Source organism: Numida meleagris, chromosome 3 (genome assembly GCF_002078875.1).
Source record: "Numida meleagris isolate 19003 breed g44 Domestic line chromosome 3, NumMel1.0, whole genome shotgun sequence".
In the NCBI taxonomy this organism is placed as follows: domain Eukaryota; kingdom Metazoa; phylum Chordata; class Aves; order Galliformes; family Numididae; genus Numida; species Numida meleagris.
In genome coordinates, this window is record NC_034411.1 from 17922807 (window position 1) to 17948747 (window position 25941).

Sequence of the window (25941 nt, forward strand, 5' to 3'; positions counted from 1 at the left end):
TCTATGCAGATTAGAGGTGCGAGTAGAGTGTGAGAACCTGAAAATGACAAGATTGCATACAGTTATCACCATTGTGGCTATACAGTGAAGAAAGTAAAAAGCTCATTTCCACTGCAGGGTATTAGATAAGAAGATAAAGGCTGTTGAAAACCTTTTAATCACTTCTATAGTGTTGAGTCAGCCAAGAAAATTATTTTGTTTGTCCATTTTGAGCTGGGTTTTGTGGAGAACACTAAGAGCAGTCAATGGGTTCGTTTAGAAACTCAGAAATTCTGAATTCAGAAATACTGATTAACAGAGTTTCATAGTCTGTCCCTTTGGCCGTGTCACTCCTCTCTTTGTGTTTCTCTCTGCACTGCCCATTAGGTTAAACATTAAATTGCTCAGCTTACTTTGAAGGCCCATCCTAACCTCTTACCACTCATGTTCTGCATTCATTATTGAGATGTCAGGGCTGCTGTTCAGCTATGCTCACCATGATGCCCAGGCTCACACTAGCTCTGATGTTTGGGAGGTGCTCTGCATAACTATTTGCTAGATCCCATGTAACCTTCCTTAAATCTTTATTTGTTCACTGCTGGCTTCTGAAAGCTTGAGAGTGATCAAGGCAGGCCTTGATCACTTGATAAACAGTATAGTTTACTGTTTCTATTACTGTTTATACTGTTTATTTTAGCAAGCCTAAGAGCCTGTGAAGTTCTTATTATAATTATGTAATTATTTACATCATTTCTCCTGTTAAATATTCAGGGTGCTGTAATACTGGGAATATTAGTGCAGGGCACTGGTGATAAATCCGTGCTCTGGTTCCTTGGGAATCATTTGGACGCTATTTGATAAGTGTAGCGATGCTACAATCTGCTAATCTGGAAAGTCACTGCCCGGCACTGCATTTGCATATGCAAGATGAGAGTATAGATTTTTCTTTTTTCCAGAGAGATGACTAGCAATGCAGTTTTCTCTTTTACTCCCATTGCTAATCCAGAGTGATTTATTGCCTGGTAGGAAGGAAGATTTCTTCTCACTTTCCCCTTGCGCCCTTTTTCACCATCAGGAGCAAATGTTTGTCCTCCAAGCAAATGGACCACATGAACTTTTTTGCTTATGTGACTCACAAAGGCCTTTAAGGCCTCGTGACTTTTTACTAGATACAAGCAACGTTGGATGGCAAGTATAGTTTTCGAGGGAAGAAGTTTCTATGTTCCTTGTCCCCAGCTCAGCTCTGAAGGCTATTTCCTATGCCTGAAGGAAGAGACTTCTTATCTTTGATAATCTTTCAGTCTGGCACTCTGTGCTGCCATTCTCAGGACTTGATCCTGCAAGTTGTGTTCAGCATCTGCTTTAATGACTATTCCCAGATAACTGAAGTTTACAAACATGATCTGCACCTTGGAGGCTACAGCTCCTACTGAACAGTGGGTAGTTTCTTGTGGAGGGGGACTCCACACTTAGAGTTTGAGCCTACGGAGTTGGAAGTGAATTACATCCTTTGTACAATTTTGTAGTTGTCTTGTGGACCTGTAGAATGTTGGGAAACTTCAGCTTTGACAGTTAATGTGACTTCATTCTTCCAGCATCTCCACTCCAAACATAAATGCTTCTTTAGTTGCAGCAGGCACGCCAAAGTCTGTCTGTATCTTTCCAGTGTTCAGATCCGTCCAGTTAGAGCTGAAGATAAATTCTATGGCACCCTAAAAGTAAATAAAGAAAAAGACTTATATACTTGCTTCCATTTCTGTTTTTCTTCAACAGATGGGCTAGGAAAGCCATGTAATTATCAGGTGGAGGGTTGTTTCTATGAATTAGAGAAAGACTGCAGTGGGAGAAGACAGGGTAAAAGATGTGGCAAGAGCAGCCACAGACAGGTGTGATGAGAGATGTGGGACTGTAAGATCAGTTCTGCTCTTCTTGAGCTGTCTGTGCACACTCGGTGCAGGAGAGGCTGTCAAGAGGCACAGATGTGTTGTGGCATGGGATTTTGGGAGGATCTTCTTTCTAGAAGGTGTAAAGCTGGAGGTATTCAGGGAGCAGTAGCCAATGGGTGAGCTGTGTCATGTTATCACTGTAAATGAAGGCTGATGAAATGACTGTGGAAACTGAAAATGGACAGAGCAGCAGGAACTGCTGGGAGCTGGGTTTGATCGTGAAAGAAATTGAATTCACGTGCTGTTTAGATATCATTGAAAATTTGTGTGGATTTTCTTTCCTTGGGAGGCAGTTACAGAGTCAGGCCTCATAACTGAGATATCTGTAAACAGTATATAAATCTATGGGATATATTTAAGAGAAATGTGGGCTGGGTATTACTGTAGCCCATATCTTGTTTTTTCCTTTTCTTGATTTGAATAACTTCAGCCTATGATTCATCTCATGCAGAAATTCCTCAACTACATCTGGGGGAATTTTGTCCCAACTCCAGACAAGATGTCTGTGAATGCTAATGTTTTTGTTTTCAACCCAAAACAATGATATAACTGAGAACAGGGCTGTCAGCTGAGGACATTTGTATCTCCGACAACTGTGGTGAATGAGCCAAGCCTGTGCAAACGCGGTGGTTAATCAGTTGGGGGGAATCTGCACGTCTCGTTTGTCTAAGTCAGCTACCTAAAGGATTTGCTAATAGCTAAAAGTTTGCCTGAATCATTAGGCTGCTGGGTGTAGTAAGCATCTGTTCACATCCTGGCTGATGTAATTAAAGAGACAGAGATTTGCTGTCTAAAAAAAGAGGAGAAAGCAGTGTATTGCTAGATTGAGGCTTTTCTTTTTTCTCTGTTATTAACATTGTCTCCTGTTTGTCCTGGTACAAGGCCATTAGCTGTGACTGTCCATGCTGTATGTAGCTACGTGTTGCGGATTTTTAGCTCTGAAGATCCTTCTTCAGTTCTTTGTGAAGAGAGGATGAGCAATGCGATGGATAATAGTTCTGTCAGCTAGGTAGGAAGAAGGCCTGCCGAGGTGAATTGTGGAGGCAAAGACCATCCACCAGGAGGGACTGGTCGGGACTGGTCAGGACTGCAAACTGCCAACTTGGGCTCAGATGAGTAAAGATCAAATTACAGCAGTTCTGTAGAGTTCAGATGTCTTTAGACTGATTAGTCGTCTCTCTCTGCCTGATTTCCTTACTTGGATACTAGGGATAATGGAATATCCCCAATCTCAAAGAAATGAATTATAATAAGAGAGATTTCTGAACTACTTGAGTGTTGCAGTACTGGGGTTGTAGCTTGACAGATGGAAGCTGTGGTGTAAAGCAGCCTCTGCTCTGACTGTACATATGATGTTCAGTTATTTGCACATGTAGGAGAGTTTCTGCCACTGATAAACTCAACAGATTGACTCTTTTAGTCTACTGGGGAAGAAGCAGTTAAATCAGCTATGCTATCTATTGTCACATTTGAGAACTTTAGAGTTAGTCTTACCACATAAATTTAATACCACTGGAAAGCTCTGAGATCCCATGGAAAGAAAATGCTTTTGATGTATAAGTGGCAGGTTAAGTCTTCCAAAGCACGATTCCCTCTGTTTAGATATCCTCTCTGAAGGGAAACATGCTCATGAAGTCTGATTCTCAGTGTTGGTAAGATGTTAAGTTATTAAGAATAATAGAGTTCCTGTAGCTTTGGTAGCCTGAGGATATGAGGCTGATAAAGTTTTATTAGGTCCACTGATCTAACTGGAGCAAAATAGGTCCTGTAGAAGGCCTGAAGCTTTTCTGGTTGTTTCTTTTTCTTTTTTTCTGGTCTTACATAATCCATTAAATCTTCCTAGCCTGAGCTATTTTAAATTACCATTGTCAGCTTTGAGAAAAATGTTTATCTAGCCATAAAACTTTTAAAAATTCAGTTGGGAATATTTTTATGACATGTTTAATTTCTACTTTCCTATTGATACACAAGAAAATCAAAATAAATCAAGATTCCAATTTTTGTGATACCTTGCCAATACTTTACCACTGCTGAGTGTTGAGCAGGCAAGACAAAAACGTAAGCAGTGTGATAGCCCAAGATGGAGACCTGATCCAGTTGTTCCCAGTAGAGAACTCCTCCCACAGACTTCAGTGAAATTTGCATTAAGGCAATTTTGTTTCTTTTGGACTGGTTCCAGAGCACGTGCCCAGAGTTAACTAAGACTAGAGGATGACACATTACCTAACCTAGTTATCATACTGGTCTCTTGGGATGCATGGCTCATATGTGGAAATGATCTGCAGAGTTCAGTTTGTCTCAACATGGCTGACCTATTTCTCTGTATCTTAGGTGAAAAAATAGGTTAAACTTTGAGTGTAAGCATTTGGCAGATAATTGTGTGTGTAGGGGGAATGTCTGAAATTGAACTTTCAAGCTCTTAAGCAGAAGCCTGCTACTTGCTAGTTACTGTCGTTACGCTCTGGTTGTAAGTTTTGGTAACATTTAGGCTGAAAAATAGTGACACATCACAGATCTTCCAATTAATGTCCCAAATCCTTCAATTAATAAACCGGCCTGAGACAGAGCCAAGAAGTGAGAAGGCTGATCATGTGTTGTGCTTCTGCATTAGACTATTTGGACTGCAAACATCAGAGGCTTAGGATGCTAGAAGAAACAGGAAGCCAACCAAGAAAGCTTCCCAGAAAGAAGTGTTGAAAAAAAAGAGACCTAGGAAGAAGAAGGTGAAGATCCTGGCTGGAGAAAAGATCCTAGCAGTGGACGTAGATCCTGGAGATCAGAAAACTGCATGGAGGCAAATTCTTGGAGGTGTGCAGGGACTTTGGCCAGTCACTCCTGAGGCTGGCGACTGCTGCACAGCAAGAGCTCAAACTTCTGCCCAGCTTTCCCAGACTATCAGTGATCTCCCTGTGGGGAGGAAAAGTCAAGACTTAGGGAAAGTAGAGCCTGGGGGATAGCGAGTGTGTGAGATAATCAGGCAAGGTAAAAGCTCTGATCAGTTAGTTTCTTAGATAAACTCCTGTATCCAATTCCACTGTAAGTTGTTGTTCACTCTGTTTTGCCTGTGACAGTCTGCTACACTGTGGCTTTAGCAGGAAAGAAGTGGTCCTCTGTCATGGAACAAGAAGTAATGACAGCTGCCATTCAGTTTAGCATCTTTTCTTGTTATCACAGTGTTCTCATAAATTAATGAATGCAGTTTATTTTAATGTCTGGGCAACATGACTTATAGTCAAATGGGGAACGGCCTCTATTTTTCAGATAGTTACCATGTGGGATGTCTTCATTACAGGCATTCGCACACTGTAGTTATGTCTAGGTGAAAACCTGGTAAATGTTTTGCATTTTACCTTCTATTAGAACATTTAATGAGGTATTAATTGAGACAAATAGTAATCTTTGTAATGTAGACCTTTCTTCTCAGAATGACAGGACAGGCAAGACCCTCTCAAAGCTTTTGGAGACCACAGCCATTCACTGCTTGGTCACCTGGGAGTTTAAAGTGGGAACCTGAAGGAGAAGGAAATCAAGAGAATGTAGCGAGGTAGTTTGCTCAAACTTTTACAGTCCTTATGTTAGGATTCTGATTTGCAAAACGTTGAAGAGCTTTGAAAATGTGAGGTTGTGCCCTGATGTATGTGAAAAAACAGTTCTTCCTTTACGTATACAGTTTTCATAGCAATCTGTAATTCTTTTAAATCAAGCCATAACAATTGCAAAATAGAGCCTGCTACCTACTGAATGAAAATACATTTAAATAGCATTTATCTGTATCTAAGCACACCAGTGAGGCTGAAACCACATCTAAGCTTAGCCGTATTGCAACTGATCAGAAGACCAGGCTTCGTTAAGTTCCTGCACACAAGACCAGCGGGAAGCAGGGAATAGCCTTGGCAGTTTACTGCTTCCTTGGTTTAGCTTCAACCAGTGTTGACCCATCGTTCATTGCCTCTGTATTACGATGCAGTGTTCTTCATCAGTAGGTGTGCGTTTTGGACAGTAACGCACATAGAGAAGTGTCGAGGATGATATTCAATGTTGGAATACAGTTATCAATTACAGATTTATGAGAGCTGTTACTTAGAGTTTAGAAGCAGACGAAGACTCCTCTTGGATTCCGTGCAAGGTTGGATGCAAGGGCAGCTTATGGCTGGCAATCGTTGCTCAGAGGTTTTGGCCTTTGCTGAAAGTTGCAGTGAAAAAGGTTACTGTAGCAGATGATTTACATTGCTTAGAAATGACTTGCAGCACACTCATCTGCAGATTTCAAAATCTTTACAGAAGTGAATATACCACATTTTTTCCCCTTGAAAATGGGAGCTGGGTCAGGGACAAGTTCACTGGATTACCTACATCTTTGCAGTTGGTTAGTGGCAAAAGCAGCAAGCCAATCTAAGAGTCTTAGATTATGGTGAGTCATTTGCTTCATATATAATTTAAGAAAATGATGCCCTTTTTCAAAGGGCTTCATTTTTTTTTGTTTTGCAGTATTTTCCTTTTGAGGGAGTCCTCTTCAAACATCTCTCCTAGACCTCTTTTCTTCCTTAATTTCCACTCATCTTTGTGACATTTTAGGATCTGCAACCAGTTTATTTCTTTGCTTAAAGATGGGTGCTAGAATTCTGTCCCTGAAGCAGCTACCTCTATGCCCAGTGCCCTACCTGCAGTACCTCCTGTTTTGTGCCTAACTGGCTGGCACACCCAGTGTAGATGACCTGACAAGTATTCTCAGTGGTATCCTGACCTGCAAGCTCTGCACGGAGCTCTGCACTCACCTTTGCTCTTCACGCAGCAGGCGGTTTTGCCTTCAAGAATAAACTCAGGAGAGCTTTCAGAAGACATGCTACACATACATTTCTGCTTCCTTCCTTTTAAATGTAATGGTTGACTTTCTAGGCAAAATACAGGGGCATTAATCCAGCTGTTTTCAAGCTATCATTTGAGTTGATGCCTCTTTACAAACTCACAGGGAACAGGGGTAATGGAAAGAGACATAGCAAATATCTGACGGCGGCCAGCACTTGGCTGAAGATCAGGACACAGAATGTGGCGCTGCAAAGAGAAACATCAGCCTAGCTGGAGTTTGCTGGAGTCGTTCATCAATGATTAGTTTATTTCTGATCTTATTTAGCATTTTCATTAACAACCTTGGCATAAAAAATAGACCGTGTTAATGAAATTTCCTGATGATGCTCCGCTGGGAGATAAGACAGAACTCAAGCCCATCTTCAGGGTGTAATTAAAAGCACACCTGTCCTCTCCGAACAGCTCTTTGTATCTCTGCCTTTTAAAATTTCAGAGGTAAAAAAGCATTCCTTGAACACCATCCCTTTTCATTTCACTGTATGTATGAGCTTGGCCCAACTACTTGAAAAATTTAATTTTTTTAAGGTGTCTGTCAACTTGGTATTCATTAATTTCCCCTGCCAAAGTCCAAATGAATAATGTAAGTTGATGTAAAATCTCCAAATGAGGGTAACAGGTAATTATTCATGTTCAGGTCTTGGGCTATGAATCATTTCTACTCTTCAGTCCAACTGTTTATGTAGCACCACCAGTTTCATATTTCTTTGCTTCTGATGTAAATAATTTTCAGTGATATAAAATGTGAGAGGGAACACATTTTTGTTGAACACAGGTAACTCTAGAACTAAAAGAAATGAAAACCTTTAAAACAAAAGTTATAGAGGCATCTAAGTGGCAATTAGAATCCTTTAAAAATTCATTCAGATTTAGTGAAATGTTGCTGGCAGTCATTCATAGAAGTAATTGCCCTGTGCACATGAAAAATTTAAATGTGGTAATTTAGTAATGAATCTGAGCTGTCAGAAGGTATTTTATGGATAATCAGACATTCCTGCAAGCATAGAAGTGACTGAAGAAAATGGAAAAATAACTTTGTGGAGGCGAGATTATCTGAAATAAGTGTTTTCTCTGGAAGAAAAGAAAGAACCCCTTGATTTTTAGAAATGCAGTGCACTGTAAGTCAACAAGGGTAGCCATTGGAAGCAAATAAAGAACCAACTGCGTCGATGTTATTGATTCAGATTAGTCATTTTAAGCAGTGATCTTTGAGGACTGAGGGCTTCTGGATTCCCAGATACTCTGTGCAGATGCATTACCCAGCTCCAGGAATGGCAGGCAGGAATTCTTTGTTACAGCTTGCAAATCGTGCTGTCAATTTAGAAAGGAGAAGCTCAGTTCTTCTTTAATTTTACTCACTTGCAACTGTGTTCTGTATTGGAATTCTTTTGTGTTTACCCTAGAATTAGGAAGGTGACTTGCTACAGGCATTTGGGGGACAGGCAAATTTGAGACAGTTTGGAAGTTTATTTGGACTCGCTATTGCATAAGGAAAGTTTGCACAAAACATTGCGTTTGGATGTGGCAGCAGTGCACTGCTGCTCTTTGAGGGTGTTACTGACATAAAAACGGACAATAGCACTTGCAAATCTTTTTTAACCTCTCTCTCTAAATCAGCCTGGGGTTAAGATCTCATGATGATTGTCTCAGTTGTGATATTGCTGTTGCTTTTTCATGTGTCTAGCTATTTCTTGGGGATTTTCAGGCTGTGAGGCTGTTTGTGGAGAAGACTCTTCCAAAGATCAGATCCAGCTCGGGCTGCTGCTCAGCTCAAATCTCCCTTTATCAGAATTGATTTGCCAGCTGATCTGTTAATCAAAAATGTATTTGTTTTTTTATTTTTTAAATCTTCTTCAGCATTAGAATGCTATAAAGAAGTGCTCCCGTTTTCTAGTGTTTAAAAATGCTGATCTTGGATGCTATTTCTGGTATTAAAATAAATACTATTAGATGTCATCTTTTCTTTTTGTTGTTTATGCAGCTGGTATTTGTTTTCCTGATTTTTGTTGTTTGCTGAGTTTATTGAATGCTAAAAGGGGTCAGCTCAACTCATATTTCTGGTGAAGTGGAAGGAAATTTTCAAAAGAAAATAAAGATCTGTTTTTTTTTGTAGAACTAAAAGTAAACCATATTTCTATTGATCTATGTATTTTTAAAAACCTATTTGCTGGTAGGTTTGCCTTCTTTACTGGCTAAAAAACTTAAGCATGGGCTTGGATCATCATGGCAGGTTCTTGTAAGTGCTATGAGAATTAACTATTTCTACAAAAAAAATTAGATATAATTAAGCAAAATAATGTATGCCATGAGAAATGATGAGATGATGCATCAGCTAGCAAAGAATAGCAGGCTCCACTGTTCCATTTTTCAATAAAGTCTCCTTTTCCCATAGATCACTTAGAAGATGGATCACCACTTGGAAAGAGCCACGATATTGAGTCTTTGTCCTTACTCTGCGTGCTGGAATGGGGCCTCGCTCTTTTGTTCTGCCTATCTGGTAAGTTTCCCCACCCCAGGCAAGAAAACAGAAAACATTTGCTGCTGAGAGAAAAGCACCTTGAAGATAATTTTCTTTCTCCCCGGAATGAGTTATCTAAATATTACTGCTATAGCATTTGGCTGTTTTAAGGTTTGCAGAGCTATAAAACTTTTGATCATCCCAAGGAGGAGGGAAGAGCTGAAGGACATCTCTTTATTTTTGATGAAGCACTGAGGAGAGAGAACAGTGTAACAGAAAGACTATTTATAGAGGCTGCTTGCCAAGTCAAAGCCCAAGCTTTAATTACATTTGTGCACAGTGTAGCCACATTTAATAAAGGTCTAGATGCAGTATCATCTTCCTATTTGACTTATTAGCATTTGCCTTTTCTCTGTAAAATCTGGCACCTGTTGATGTGATTGACTATGAGTAAGAGTGTAGATTGGGGCTGAAAGTCAGTCAATGTCAATGAGCTCATTTAACATAACCCTTCTAAAACTGTCATAGTTCTGCCTACTTGTGTAGCATTCACTGGTGGTTCACGTTGTTTTGTGTCCTCAGAGTGCCTTGGTCAGACAGGTAGGCTACAGAACCTAGTGGGACTGTGTTGTGGGTGGCAGCTGTTTGGGGATGTATGTGAACTGACTGATCTCTTTTGGAGTATTTCGTTGTGTTCAGGGTTTGATTTCAACAGAAGCTGTTCAATTAGACAGCATGATAAACGCTAGTGCTTTACAAATCGGTTGACATCATAAGTAGCCTTATCATTTCAAGAGAGATGCCAGAGAAGTTCAGCTGGGCTTGAATTCCTGTGTGTGTTTTTTTTTTAATATAGTCTTGTCTAGGTCAGGGTTGAAGTTCTTGGCCAGGGCACTACCAGATGCTTGTGTTTTCCCATAATTGCTTGGACTGATAAAGACAGACATTCCAGTTTCTAACTCCAAAATGTTGCAAAACTGGTGCACTTTAGGATTTATGTGAAGTCTGGCAGCAGCTTCTGGTCCCGTTTTCAGTCTGTACACAGGGTTCAATAGAGAAACAGGCTTATGCTTTTTGTGTTTTCACTCTTTTCTATTGATACTATATTGCCTCGCTGGAAACCCTGGGTACCTTTTTGACCTCGCATCTCACCTCCTTCCCCTGTATTCATTTTGATCAAAACTGGAACTGAGTGCCTATTACTGATGCATTTCCACATTGAAAGTGACTTTCGGCTCCCTAGATGGCAGCACTCACTTTTGTGTTTATGGCACAAATAGCTGGGTGCAGGTGTTCAGGTAAGGACAAGGTAAGATCCATAGATTGGTGTTATCTCTTGTAGATTTGGGGCAAAATGGGGAGCATGGGGAGTGGTAGATCCCCAAACTAAATCCCCACTAAAGAATCTATCAAATTCGTCTTCAGATGCCCCCTTTTTTTTTTTCTGTACTGGGTGATAGCAGGCTGCTGTTTTACAGCAAAAGGATGCAGTTTCTAGTCCATGTTTTTTTTCTTTTCAGGTGCTCTCATCTGAAACATTACCAGGACTTTAGAAAAGGTGCTGGCCTTTCCAAATCCCACCAAGGCCTGTGCTGTAATTTCTATGAGCAAAAAGTCAATTTAGATTACAAACTCAACCAGGAATTAAAATCTTTGCTCTGGAATAAAGTCCAAATGAGCACTGTTCAAAATTGAAGCTGGTTTGTGTTGCTTCCGTCATGGTTTGCATTGCTTTCCTCAGAGAAATGCATCTGCTCTGGACTGTTTTATTTTTTTTGCCTTCGTTGGCACATTTATTTGTTTTTGTTGAATAGGAAACAGTATGTTATGAAGCTAAATCTTTCCTACCAAGCAGCAGCTCTGGCTCAGCCTTAGTGGTTATTTAAAATCTCAGAAGAGAATCATCAGCTGCTTTACTTGTACATTCAAGCACACAAGGTGATATGCTAATTGGCCTTTCATTAGTGCCTGACTGACGTCACCAAAGGAGTAGAAAGAAAGGAGGCTAAACTGATGAAGTACTTTTCCACTGTTGAGCTGGTACTGATGCAGCTATGTACTACAGCTTTTTTTTTTTTTTTTGCTTTTTTTTTTTTGGAACAGTTCTAATTTTCTGTGTGACTGCATTTGTGCACTGTAGCATTCAAACATTGCCCTGGTGTATTACTCTCAGAGCTGAGCTTTTTATGAAAAAGAGAAAGGGAACAGAGGCTTTGAAATTCCTCTTTTACTTTAGTGTTATTACTGTCTCAGATAGATTCAATTAGGTTGAACAAGTAAGATTTCATGATGCATCTCATCAGTGCTTTTCCCATATATACGCATATCTACATATTTAGGCAGTCTGTCTCCTGTAAGAAGCGTAGATACTGTGGGTAATAAACAGCTGTGTATCACTTAATGAGCAAGAGGCACAGCTCCTGTTTTCCAGGTGGTTATCCACTGTGTGAGCTCAAGCAGAAATTGTCACAGAATTGAAAAAGAATCTGCTCTTTTTTCAGAGCTGCCAGAACAAGCCTTTCCAAACTGAGGAGCTTTTTCATGAGTATAGCAAGCAGCTTTTTCAATACAGTACAAGAAGGATCTACATCACATAATGGGATATAGTACTGTATCAGAAGTCCATTGAGCTGGGTTCAGTTCCTGCGTTGACTTCCTGAGGTGAAATCACTTCATCTTTTTTTGCCTCAGCCACCCCATCACCTGTGCGACAGGGATAATATCTTCCTTTATAAAATGCTTTGCTATGACAAGTCTTTCTAAGATGAGCTAAGTTTGTCATCTTTAGGAATTACAAAAATCAAAATGTATTTTGGTCATGATAATGAGTAAATGTAGGCTAAGAAAGAACAGACTTGCTTGGTAGGAAACCATTGCTGCTCTACAGAACTAAATGAAATGTTGACCCTGGGATTAATTAAATACAATTGCTATTGCTAGTGGCTTGTTGTGAATTGGAGAAATAATTTTGTCTTGTAATGTGTTAACTCCAGTGTAATAAAAAAGATAAAGACAGATAGGAGCTTTGATGTTGAAAAGGCCACAGGAATACTATCAGGATTATTTTTTTTTTAATCACAAATGGAGAGTGCTGGACTGTTTGTTGCTTTAACTTCTCTAAAAAGATGGTAACAATAGAGACCTTGATAAGCTGGGATGCGTATTTCAGTTACTAGAAACCTATTGTAACCACAATGACAGAAATATAATCTTGGGCTTTAGTCCATATGTCTGTCCTAATGAGAGCAATTAATGTCATTGGTTTGCATCCAGCTTTCTGGCCAAGACACTTAACTAAACATTTTCTTTTAGTTTCTGTCATTAGCTAGGGTGCAGAGACCAAATGGCTGGGACTATCTTGTTCTTTAGTTCAATTAATAGACCTCTATTGTTTCTCTGGCATAAATATCTGACAGCACAGGATGAAAAATTACTCCAAAGCTTGCAGTGGGACCAACAAATGAAATCCATCATGAGTTTAAATGGAATGATATCATAATCTTTTCCCTTCATTGGACTGGGGATCTTTTCCTGTGTAATGTTTATGTTATTTTGAATCATGAAGACAAGGACAAATTCAGGGAGTTGCTGAATCCTTTGTCATGAGCCCCTATTATAGTTCATTGACTCATCTATCTTCCTGTGCAAGAACTAGTTAAGGTCTCTGTTGAGGAAAAGTGAACTGTGGGCATGCAATTTATAACTTTTTCTAATCTTCCAGGCAGAATGAAATCTCTGGGCAATGGCTGAAGCAATTCTGCCCACTGTGGTTATGCACAGTAGTAACAGCAGACAGTTGACTTGTAGGAAAGGTGTGTATGTGGCTTGTGTGCCCATCAGATGGAGCAAAAAAATCTGTCCATGCTCACTGCACACGTGTGAATGCTCCATGACCTGCAAACCTAAGTTCCTACAATGCAGTTAATGCAAGTTAACACTCTGGTGTGGAGTTAAAAGCACCCCACTCCTCCCCCCAAGACAAGTGCTACCTTTTCCTTTTAAAACGAACTGCTACTAATGCATGTTAGCCAAAGGTTTGTAGCCGTGGCAGTTCTTGTAAACTGATTTGGGTGAGTGCTCTTAATGGATGACGCCCAAGTGTGAATGCACATGGGAAGGAGCTCATTTAAAATAAGATTCAGTGATTGTGTGAAAGGAGGGCAAAGGTAGCTATATCAAGCATCAAGGTGTTTAATGTCTTTAGCTCTTCATTCATTTCAAATTTAATAGCCATTTATCTAGTTTGTCTCAATATGTATGTTTGTTGATCAGTTGGTTACATCAGATGGAAAGACAATGAGACTGTTAAAAGCCTTTGGTTTTTCAAGGTTTAAATGGAGTGGAGATGAAGGATTAATTGAAAAATAAACCACCTTCCTGTTATTCTAATTAAAAGAGCAATTTTGACAAATTGGGTCATTAGGGAAGAAAATAATATGACTGGCTTAGACTTACAGATGAGGAAACACAATGAAGAAAGTAGTTTATGTAGTGCTTTCTAGGAGACTTTATTGAGTACAATCAGGAATGCACTAACAGGAGGTCTTAATTCACCTATGAGTTAGGTGAGTTAAGTTAGGTGAATTAGGTTTTGGCTTTGGACTCCTAGAGTAGATGGTTTGTTTGGAGGTTTTGTTCTGCATGTAATTTTCTCTCTCTCAAAACACGAGTTGCTCTAACAGAAGGACCAGGCATTTTAATGTGCGGTCAAGAAGATGGATCAATTAGCATAATGGAGCTGGTTGGGATAAGTCATGGCAACCATGAGATAAATCACATGGCTGAATGATGCTGTGAGCTGTGAAAGGAAGTAGTACTGGGTGGGAGAAATCAGGGAGGAGGAAGTGGGTTAGGGAGCATGTGAAGTTTTCCATTCTTGTAAAGGATGGGTAATGTCCCAGAGATGGCCCTCAGAGCAGCTTTGAAAATGGAGTCAGTGCTTCAGAGCAAGGGCACACAGCCTAAAAATCAGTTTTTTAGAAGTCCAGTAGGATAAAAAGTGCAAAGCCATCTTGAATATGCGGAGGTGTTAAGAAACAGCCAACACACTAAATCATGATGACCAGTTTTAATTTCCTTTCACATTAGGATATCAGACCATGTAAATAGGGAAGAGGCAAGGTACATTTTCACAGCAGGAGAGTTTCTTGAATGATATTCAGGACTGTGGGCGAGTTTTTTGAATGACATTCTCCTAAACGAGATAAATATACATGAAGTGACAAAAAATGACAGTAAAGTAGTTAGGAGAGTCTTGAAAAGTAGCTTTTTGTGAGCTTCTGCCAAGTGGGGGGGATGCAACATGGGGGACTTCTTGGGAGTGTGTAGTGCATCTAGTGCACATCAGTACTTACAACAATGAGTTGTACAAGGAACTAGAAAATACGCATATTACGTTTGTAGGCTATGCACAGCTGGAAAGGCTGCAAGCATTTGGGTGAAAGGATCAGCACTGAAAAGAATCTTCACAGAAGAATTCACTCAAATTAAGTGGCATTCAATTCAAGGACAGGTACAAAATGCTATGATTCGGTATAAATTATTTGCAAGATTAAATGATGAGGAATGAATGGCTATCTGGCAGTCTCAAGAAAGGATGTGATGTTACAGTGGATAACAAACTGAACATATGTCAAGACTGTTGCAGTGATGCAAGGAAACGTAAACAAGAACCCACTGTGCCCAAACACTGCAAACAATCTTTGTACTGTGTTTGGCAATGGTTAGGCACCAGCTGGAGCATTTTGTCTGGTTCCTGGCCCCATGTGGAAACTTGGACCAAATGGATATCAGAGATCTAGAAAACACAGGCAGTGAGGAAAGATTGGAAGAATGAGTTTATTTAATCTAGAGACAGGATAGCTGTGGATATGTGAGACTTCATAAAGTAAAACACCTGCTTTAAGGACAAAGATGTGCTCCATGCCTAGTGCAGATAGTACCGGGTATCTGGTAGTAGGCTAATATGCCATTGGAAGCAATCTATATTAGGCAGTGGGAAAGGCTTTCTAACATCAGGACTGCATGAACTACTGATAAAGGTTTCTAAGTACAGAATAAAATATTTCTGAAAAAAAAAAAAATCATGGGTACTATTTATTGCTCCTGGAATGGCATGGAGACTGCCCCTTATGCTCATTCTAGATTTGGTCTCTGTAGTTTTTTCTGTAAAGGAACCATAGATACCTTACTGGGCATCATAGGCACACAAGGATACTCAGGCCGGATGACAAGAAAGGCAACAGAGTTTTGTTTTTGTCAAAAAAGAAGTTTTCCAGGAATTCTAGATCCTGGAAAAAATAGGATATTCTGCTTAAAATCACAGAAAATCTCAAATAGAACTAAAGTTGCTGTTATTTTTGGTAATGCAATGTGTTCTATAGTTAAGCAATATGTATCACTTTTATTATAAATATGTGAATCTCAAATATTTTCTATTCAAAGAGTTACAGATTTTGTATTCAGTTCCTGCTGCAACAAATTGTGTTGTTGGTTAGTACTTGTCTGGTCAAGCAGAATACTGTAAGAAAAGCTTGTTTTACAGTATTTCAGGAAATTGGCTTCTGGCATGGTATGTCGGTACCACTGATGTTATTAGAGTGCACCTTACAGCCAGGATATGAAAGGCAAGGAAACAATGGGGCAAAGGGGCACCATGGAGACAGAAAAAAGAACACAATATGTTATGAACCCCCAAACTCTCATTTATAGTTTGCTCTCACTTGTGCCTGTACGCACCCTTGATTTCCCATGCTGTTTTCTGAGTCTATATGACACAAAGTAGACAGTGTCAAGAAACAGAGAGCTGTCTTTATTATATACTGTGTGCAGGAAGTACTATATTTGAAGAAAGTGAAAGAGGAGCAGAGCTGCTTATCTGGATATATGTTTTTATGACTCTTTCTTTGTATTTAAAACAGCCTGTGCTATCGCAGTATGATAAAAAGAGCTGCTAATTGCGGATGTCTTCAAGTGTGGCTCGGAAATGATAATGAAACTAGACAATTTCAATTGAAATGCAGCAAAGGATTTGAAATTTAACTTGAGAGGTGGAAAAAATGTGGTGGATTCTATTCCAAAATGGATTACTTGAATCGAGGAAGTGGTTAGAATCTGGGACTGGAAATCTGGAGAGCTGGACTTAGGTCTTGGCTCAGTTGTACATTGCCTGTGTGAACTCTGGCAAATCGCTTTGTAACTTGCTCATGCAAGTTCATCCTTCATTTTGACTTCATGCTCCTCAGGGTAGGGACTAAATCCCAGTATGAGGATTTGGGTGTGGAGTGCAGTGGGAGCTCTTCTCAGCTGAGTGCAAGGATAGTTTGGAGGACAAATGATGGCAATAATCAGTGTGAAATCAAGAAGTCTTCCAGATGAGTGCGTTCGGGGCTATCTGGAAAGATGAAGTGGAAAATAATTTTCCAGTGAATAGGACTTGTGTTTCTCTGGTGCCATCTAACTACGCTATAAGAAGTCAGTGCTGTCTGAAAGAAAAGGGGCAAAAGTGAACATGGAGTGATTCACAGTAATGATTAGATGGAAAAAAGATGCATCCAGTCCCTGTCTGCCCTCAGCAGCTTCCAGCACTGCAGCTTAAAATGATTCCCTTGGTCTGTTATCCTCAGGTTTCCACACAAACCTGGGTGAATAAACACCACAAAAAGAGACAGTGTTTTCTGCCTTTGAAGCTGGCTGGGGAAGTAGGAGTAGTACTGGATACTTCATTGTACAGCCAAAGAGCGAATAACAGAGAGGGAAAACTAGGAGGAGATATCCTTAGCCAAAACCTTCCTATGTGCTTAAGGCAGTACAAAAACAATTTAGAAAGACATCAAAGGAATTTGTGTGAAATCTGGAATCACTTAAATGCCATTGCTTCAAATAGGCCTGAATGGGAATGCAATATAATTCCCACTCCAGAACATGTGAAAATTTTGGAGGACAGTGTTACATTTCCATCCAAATTCAGACACTTTCTGTTTCCTGGCCCTGTCTTACATTCTGAATGTGAACAACCATCAAATGCATTCATTTTAATATAAATGGCATGGATGACTAAGGACCCAGGCTCTAACTAGACCTCTGTAGAATGTTTCATGGTAGTAAATTATTTTTGAAAATCCCATCTGAAAATGATTTCTTTATTCTTGAAATACAGGTAGATAAAAGGATAAAGGGAACTGCTTTGCTGAAAGTCATCCAAATACTGAAGAGGGGATGGAGTGAATCTTTCATATTCTGACACACGGAAGGATGGAAAAGCTTCTTTCTTGAAACTTGTATCTAGAAAATATCCTTAAGATGCATGTACTGTACACTTGGTGATTAGGTTGTTGTGTAGTACCCTGACTTACCACAATAACAGCACATGCAGACCACTTCTTCTGCAGAACCACTGCTTCTCAGACTTACTTGATTTGCAGACATTTAGTTCTCTTCCACTCCTTGTTTAAGATGACCTGTTCACAATATCCCAGCTTGTACTGCATTAAATAATCAGGCCAACACCAAGCTCTTTCAGCACCAGAGCCCAAAGATATAGATGGAACAGAGTGGTGCTGAAAACAGTTTTAACTGCAGGAGTTAAGGATGTTCTTGTGTTCTCTGCCCAGCAAGACACTTTCAACAGCAGCTCTTAATTAGATACATCAGGTGTGAAAGAAGATGTAGAATTGTGAGGATGATATTAGCCCCTTCTCTGTCCAAAAACAATCTCTACCATCACTCAAATAATTCTTGTTATTTTAGACTCAAACACAGTTAAGAAGTTGTCACACAAGAATTACCAAGAAGAGGCTCTGGATAAACCAGATATTATCTAGATATGTGCCAAATCCAATCCAACACAGGAAAGTAATAATTGTTAACATACATATTTTTTATTGTCCTGTGTTTGTTTGGAGCCTTTGTTATGACTTGATATTACCCAGTCTAATTTCTAGATAAAGTTAATGAGGTTATTAAAATGAGAGCCTGAAGGATTAGCTAATGTAGGGGGACTCTGCTTGCTCTTTTCTTGTTTAAAGAGAAAAGCTCTTCACAAAATGTGTGAGTGTATTTTTAACAGGCTCAGCCTCTAACACTATTTTAAATGGTGTTGACCCTGTTGATCCTACATTAATGAAGAATTATAATAGCTTCTTCTTGAATGCATAATTGAAATTTAAAAGGGGGCTTCTTAGGATGTAACAGATTGCTATTTCATGGAGAAACTAGTGAAGGCACTCTTTTTTAAGCAGTAAACAAGACTTCCAGAAAAAATCTATATCCTTTGATGTTTCCTACCTCCCACCAATTTCTGTTCTGATTGTGGGACCAAACACTAAAGGATGCTGTGATCACAACCTCCTTCTTTTGCTGCCATTTAGGCCAGCATATTCAAGTCCTCCAAACATTCAGGAACATCCAGCTTGTCCATGCTTGTGTTTTCCAGGGTGATTGGTGAGGTTTGTCTAGATTTATGATTAGAAATTGAGCTATTTAAAATTCCAGGCTGTAGATATGTGGTTACATTTATTTGACTGATTCTGTAATTAAATGGGTTTACATGATTTACAGACAAATTATTTCAGGAAATGTCGAAGAGATGGCTAGTTAAAGCTGAATTATATCACACAATTAGTGCTATATTATGAGCTCTCCTGTGAAATCTACCCACAGATTAAGTTTTAAAAAGTGAAGCTGACAACATTTGGGTTCTAGTAGCAATTTTAACTGCTGAATAGTTTGCCCTTTAAAAATCTGGCCTTATTTAGGCATCACTAGGAATTTGAGATTTTAAAGTTGGGTATACATTTCTGAAAATGCAGTCAAAATTTAAGAAAATTACGTAAGGTTAATTTCTGTTTTAAAAAGAATGGAGTTTGAAATTAAAGAAGGCTCAAGAGAGTAGGTCAAAGAACAACAGAAACTGTCGCATAAGACAAGAGTGACCAGTGCTTTTATGAGGCTCTGTTTTCTAAACCTAATTATCTTAGAATGGAACCATAATGAATAACGATGCATGTAGGTTTTAACTGCATTTTCTAACTGTTTAGTGATGAAATGTGTACAGATTTAGTCAGTTGTAGCTGAGTTTGAAATGACAAGTCCAGTGAAGTCAAATTTCAGTTTTATCATCTACTTGGCAAGTTATTTCAGAGCAAATTTTTATTTTTCCTCCCTGTCCCCAGAGAACTGTCTGTTGGAGTACATAGGACTCGTGTTCTTTCTCCCCAAATATACTTTGAAATATGGTGGTGGTTTTTCTTTTTTTTTTTTTTTTTTTACATCTTCACAATATAGAGAAATTTGTCAATAGAAAACACATCTTCAGTAGCACTAAGGGCCCAGAAAGCGCTGCTGTTTACTATACTGATAACCAGATAGCTTTCAATTTCCAGATTTAAACAAGATAAGTACGTTACAGCAGCACCTGCCTCAGAAGATTTTTTTTTCCAGCATGTGAACCAGAAACACAGTTTTATGGGGCTGAAAACTGAAGTATTTCTATTATCAACAACTTATGTTTCATTATCACACACTTATACTTTGACACAATTTGCTATCTTATTGGAACAGCCAAAGGGCTAGTGTAAGGCAAGAGCACAGTTTAATCTGAAAATATAGCTTAAGATATTTTTAATTCTATAAACTGATCTCTAGAAAATCAGCCTGGGCACTGATGTACTCTGGTGTGCCAGAAAAGCTCAATTTGGACTTGACTGTGACTTGAGTGGAACGCAGCTGTCTATGGCACTTTCAGTTGTGTGCACGGTTTGTCCGGTTTATCCAGCTCTACATCTCAGGTCTGCCTCTGATTACTGACAGGTAGCCTAAATTTTCAAATGCCTGGTGCTTACTAGTCCATGGTTACAGCTGGGAAAACATTTTGTTCATTTTTCACTATCAGCTCTCCTCCTCCCATGGTTCTCCAAGTTGCATTTTTCTGTTTTAATTAAATATTTCATTTATAACATTGAAAAATAATGATATCAAAAGAAAATAGGTTCCCTGGGGGTTTTTTCTGCCACTGCCAAATGCATTGTAAGTCATTGCGAGGGGAGCCGTGCCAGGATGATGTATGGAGCTAATAGATCACTATGATGAGGTAGAGCTGGAAAAGAGAAGGTTGAGTTTTTAAGATCATCTGTCTTACTGTATTCTGATTTCTAAGTTAATTTCTGTGTGAAGACCTGGCTGACATGGCCAGATTTATACTGGGCAGTTAGGAGAACAAAATATTTCAAGTGAATATGTTGATTAGCCTGGTATGTTATTGTGTAAAATTTTCCACATCTACTGACATGGCTTAGGATTGCTGAGCACCATTCTCAGCAATAGTAACGTTATTCAATCTTCGTGAGCTTGCATCATTGTACATTATTTTAAGCTCATAATAATTTGAGTTATGAAAATGGTACATAAGCTCCTAAGTGCTTATGAAAATTTGATGCTAATTCTCACTGAAAGTTAACAGGATTTAGAATTTCAAGTGGTGAAGTATCTTTTGAGAATTATACCTTATTGCCTCATGTATTCAGGAAGCTATGTCATATTTGCGAACCTGGTTTCACACTAAAAAGATCATAATTCTTTCTTTTTTCTTGGAGGATTAGTCATATCATAGAGTCATCTAGGTTGTAAAGGACTTTAAAAATCACCAGGTTCAGCCATCAACCTGACCTACTGAGCCCCATCACTAAACCATGTTCATTGGTGCCACATCCACACATCTCTTAAATACCCCCAGTGATGGGAACTTCCCCACTTTCCCAGACAGCCCGTTCCAATGCTTGACCACTCTTTCTCCCAAGAAATTCTTCCTGATATACAGTCTAAACCTTGCCTGGTACAACTTGAGACCATTTCCTTTGAGCCCACCCATCCAGCCAGTTCTTCACTCAGAGATCTATATACCTGTCCAAGCCACAAGCAGCCAGTTTCTCCAGGAGACATCCATGGGAAATGGTGTCAAATGCTTTACTAAAATCCAGGGAGATAACATCCACAGCCCTTCCCTCATCTTCTAAGTGGGTTAGCTTGTCACAGAAGGAGATCAGGTTAGTGAGGCAGGACCTGCCTTTCATAAACCCATACTGGCTGCTTGTGATCACTTGATTGTCCCAGTTGTACAGCATGATGACATTCAGGATGATCTGCTCCATGATATTCCCTACTGCTGAGGTCAGACTGGCGGGTCTGTAATTCCCTGGTTCCTCCTTCCTGTCCTTTTTGTAGATTGGAGTCACATTCGCTAACCTCCAGTCAGCTGGAACCTCCCTGGCTCTATTTATAAAAGCATTTTTATTGTCTTTTACTGCAATAGCCAAACTGAGATCTAGCTGGGCTTTGACCCTTCTAATTTTCTGCCTGCCTAGCTCTATAGTCCTCCTGACTCGCCTGCTCCTTCTTTCAGAGCTCATAAACTTTTTTCTCTTTCTGAGTTTCTGAAGAAGTTCTCTGTTCATCCAGGCTGATCTTTCTCTTCTGTTGGCTTGACTTTTGGTGCACTGGGACAACCTGCTCCTATGTCTTAAAGATTTTATTCTTGAAGAAGGTCCAGCCTTCCCAGACTCTTTAACCTTTCAGAACTGCCTCCCAAAGGATGTACTAGCTCCTGTGTATTGCCAGATTTTACGCAAGAGGATAAAATCCAGTCAAAATATGCATTTTGTTTCAGTGAAGTTTAATCAAATAAGAAAGTCCAGTTTGTCTATGTATTTTCTTGGATCTCATTTTTTTCAGGCCCCAGTGGGCCTCTGTCAACCATCAAAAAATTTCTGGAAACTGCAGCACTTCTTTATCATGCCCTATTGCAATCAAATACTGTTTATTATGGTTCTGAGAACCAGATGCAGACCACTTCTCTAATGAGAAGTGCAAGTAATGCAAGAAGTGTATCATGCATGTCCAATCTCAGTTGTTTTGGCTTTGATTATGGCTCTTTGTGAAAGAAGAGCTTCCTTTGTATTTTCATGCACCAGACAGTGTATCAAATAAAACAGAAAATAGAGGAGGGAGTTCTTTAAGTACACACGTGGAGAAGATCTTCTGAGTAAGTGTTACTAATGCTCACTCTATGCTATGGTGGAAGTCCATGAAAAGAAGACTTCCAATACACAGGTAATATAAAACATTCCTCTTTTATTCATAGTGGTATTAATCAGTAAGGTGCTTTTCAAATTGAGGACACTATTTTCATGAGTTTTGAACCCAAATCCTGGGGCCTTAACAAACCTCACTGCAAGCAATAACAGCTTTGGAACATGAACATGTCTACAGTAGATAAATGATTAATTTAAGCTCATAATACAAAGATTCTCTTACTGTAAAATCTTGTCATGGTTGATTTTTGAAGGTCACTTTCTGGTATGGCAGCACAGAAACCTTCCTTATGAAAGGAAGGATCATAGCTAAACTGATGTGGAATATAAAAAGAGGCAAAAAGAAGCTGCACTAAGACTTGTCGAGGCTACCAGAAATCCCCTTACAGAATACGCAAAATGAGCCCTTCTTCCCCATCTTACCTAACTGGTTTATCTCTCTGTATATTTGCACTTGGTTTTTTTGTGCTGAGGTCGAACTATTGATTAAGATTAATCTGGAATAACCAGTTAAACTGAAGTAGTTGTGGTATTACTAAAGCGAGTGAGTATATTGTCTTTGTCTATGCATCTCATTCAGAAAAGTAATCTGAAATGACAATGCTTTGTCCTGTCTAGTTGGAATGGCCTGAACAAGTTGGGGAGAGCTGTCCACCGAAGCACTGGGGCTTTGTTGGTAGCTTCTGGGAATATATGCGCAAGGGATTTATGTACAGGGTCTTTCTTCAGGTACTTTGCCCAGGCTTCTGTTTGCATGGTTTGACTATTTACAGGGATGCAACCCTAGCTTAAAAGATATGTGAGACAAAAAGGCAGAAGACACCGGATGGCCTCAGCTGGATCAGATCCCAGACACGTTCTGTCAAGAGCTGGGGCAAAGAGGCAGGGTAAACAATGTTGGGATTCTCTGATTCTGAATTACATCTCTTGACTGTGATCATACTCGTGCCCCAAAGAGGTTAAAAGCTGAAGGGCTATAGCAAAATGATTATTACATATAATTTTAAAACAGCAGAAATTATGTGTTTTCCTTATAGTTGTCATCTGATCTGACAGCTCACTTAAGGTCAGGTGACAGTCTTGCATTTGTTAGGAGTAATTTCCCATGTGAAAGCCCAGAGCTGGTACATAACCTAAACCCCATGTTTAACAATTAGCTCACTGCTAAAAGCATTACTCCTCTGATTGATAGTTTACAGCATGTGATGGCTTCACAACATAGTGGCTCTATTTACAGTGTGTTGCTCTGTGTTACATGCTGCTAGCCATCTGCAAAGTGCACTGTAGCTTGCTATCATCTGCTTACGGGCATTAAAAAGACTAATAGACCAGATTCTCCTTTGCAGAAAAGCCCCTTTATGCCACTCAGACCAGCTTAAAATGGACTTTAACTGCAAGTAATATGATCTAGTCCTATTTATGGTCCATCTGTACTTCCTGCATTGTGTGAAGGACCTCAGCATAAATGAAGATGAGGTCATTGGGAATCTGGTCCTGTTTAGCTGCTAGGTGGACAAAGGAACTTTAAAAAATATTAGTAGTAAATCACTCAGTTTTCCAGTACTGTGAATATTGGTCCTTGAATTCACAATCTCTCTGTGATCCATCTTGCCTGCCTTGTGTAGCACACAGAGGAAACAGATGCTCCCAGTGTGGAGCAGAACCCAGCTCTGTTACCAAAACCAAGCAGAAAAAGTTAATACCCTTCATAGACTGCATGAGCAGAAAGCTGTGGGTTGGGCTGTTGTTGTTGTTTGTTTGTTTGGTAGAAAGCAGGCTATTTTCCCCCCCTGAATTCCCCTAAGAGGTAAATAAATCCCATCGGAGTGCCTGCTGGAACCATCTAGGGACAGACCTGTGGAAAGCTGTAGGGTAATTCATTTGATGTAGTCTACCTCTTATTGGCTCACAGGCACTGTGGCCTCCAGTGTCTCTGGACCAGGGAACAGTCTATATGGATGCTTGCTATGGAAATGTCAGGCTTGGGATCAGGCAGGGGGAAGCGTAGGGTCTATCAGAGATTTGAGAAGGAATAATGCCAAGAAACCAGACTTTGGAATGAAAGTATGGCAGCTTTTGTAAAACAGGCCCATTTTTGCAAAATATTCTGAGTCTGAAATCTGATGAAACAAGATGCTTCTCACATTGTCCCATTGGTGCTTCTCTTGGCACTCACTTCCTGGCCTTTATCACCTGAGAGTGCTGCTTCTCCTTGCCTGTGTCTCTTGCTTTTGGCTTCTATGTGCAGTAAGAGCAAATGCTTCAGCAGATAACTATTTTTTCTGTCAACTGCTTCTTTATCTATTTTATTAGGTTGTCTCTATATTGCCAAATTCTAGCATGCACTGATCACTACTCTATCATATCCCTTAGCTGCAGGGAACTAAATCCACATTGTACTGAGATGGGAGAGTTGTAAAAGAAATGCATCAGTAGAACATCAGGTTGCCTGGAAATTGTCACGTACCTTGGTGACTGTGACTCTTGGGGGATGATAGTAATATGAGTGGTGTAAAACCATTTATAGTCAATCATGCGCTCATACAAAGTCTTCCTGTGATGCTGCTGATAGGTAATAGCATGCAACGCTTCAACACAAGAGGACAGTTGGAAGCTTGGGAGTTTTAATGCCAGCATTTTTGTTATTTGCTTGCAAGAAGCTGAATCTGAGGCACAAAAGAGTCACAGGAAGGAGTGAGTTCCCCATGGCTGGCTGCCCTCTGGGAAGCATCTATGTGGTTGCAAGGAGGGGAGCAGGTTGAGGGGCTTGGCCATGCCTGGGTGAGGGACTGGGCACTGTGTCTGTGGAGAAGGCAAGGGGCCCACGGGGCATGTCCTGTGAAGGAGAGTGCAGAGAAAAAGGCTCCACCAAACCTCATTTTTTTGTTTAGACTTCAATTAGTAATGTATGTTAAAGCTGCTTATTCACACCACTCCTTCATCCTCAAATGTTTTATCTTTGCCAGGGATGGAGAGCTGAGGGTCCTTGGAATTTCTCCTTCTTGCACTCAGAATTCTCTAATTAGTATGTTTATTAGTTTCCTTATATTCAATACTGAAGAGAGGTGGGAGAATATCTGTCTGGAAACCTTTCTTTTTGAAATAAAAACGTTCTTCTTCTGCAGTGCTGTCCATGGTGAACTCTATTTAAAGAGTAGCACACAATAAAATTTTTTGCAAAGCTCATTTGGGGATACCTGTATCTCAGCAGTGGTTGGAGATGTGAATCAAATGTTTGCAATGATTGGGAAAGGAATTGAGAGCAAAACTGGAAATGTCACTATGCCACTCTGTAGATATATGATTCACACACTCTTTGATTATTGTGTGCTGTCACCTTCATTTCTAAGGATATATTAAGGCTGGAAAAGGTTCAGAGAAGGGCAGTAAGCATGAAAGTGTTACCATAGATATGGAATGGCATCTGTGTGAGGAATAACTCAGAAGGCTGTGTATTTTCAGCCTGGACAGGAGAAGAGGTGGGGACACAATGTACGTACCTATAGTGCATCTGGGTAGTTTGCCTGTTCCCTCCTGGCTGTTTGTGAAGCTGGAGTATGGCAGTCCAGGAAGAAGTAAATAATTTGACTGCTTTCATTCTTCTCTGGAT

The 25941-nt window shown here is 39.8% G+C and overlaps 1 protein-coding gene across 3 annotated transcripts in view; it reads left to right on the forward strand.

The window, feature by feature from the left end:
• HHIPL2 (HHIP like 2) overlaps positions 1–25941 on the forward strand; it is a 139973-nt gene that overhangs the window by 53528 nt on the left and 60504 nt on the right. For 2 of the 3 annotated variants that reach the window (XR_002436839.1, XR_002436840.1), the window contains exon 10: positions 9181–9285. The gene's annotated coding sequence lies outside the window, so the exon portion shown is untranslated. Of the gene's footprint in view, positions 1–9180; positions 9286–10766; positions 10785–25941 lie in introns of those variants that run through there. The other variant, XR_002436841.1, reaches the window with a different exon arrangement.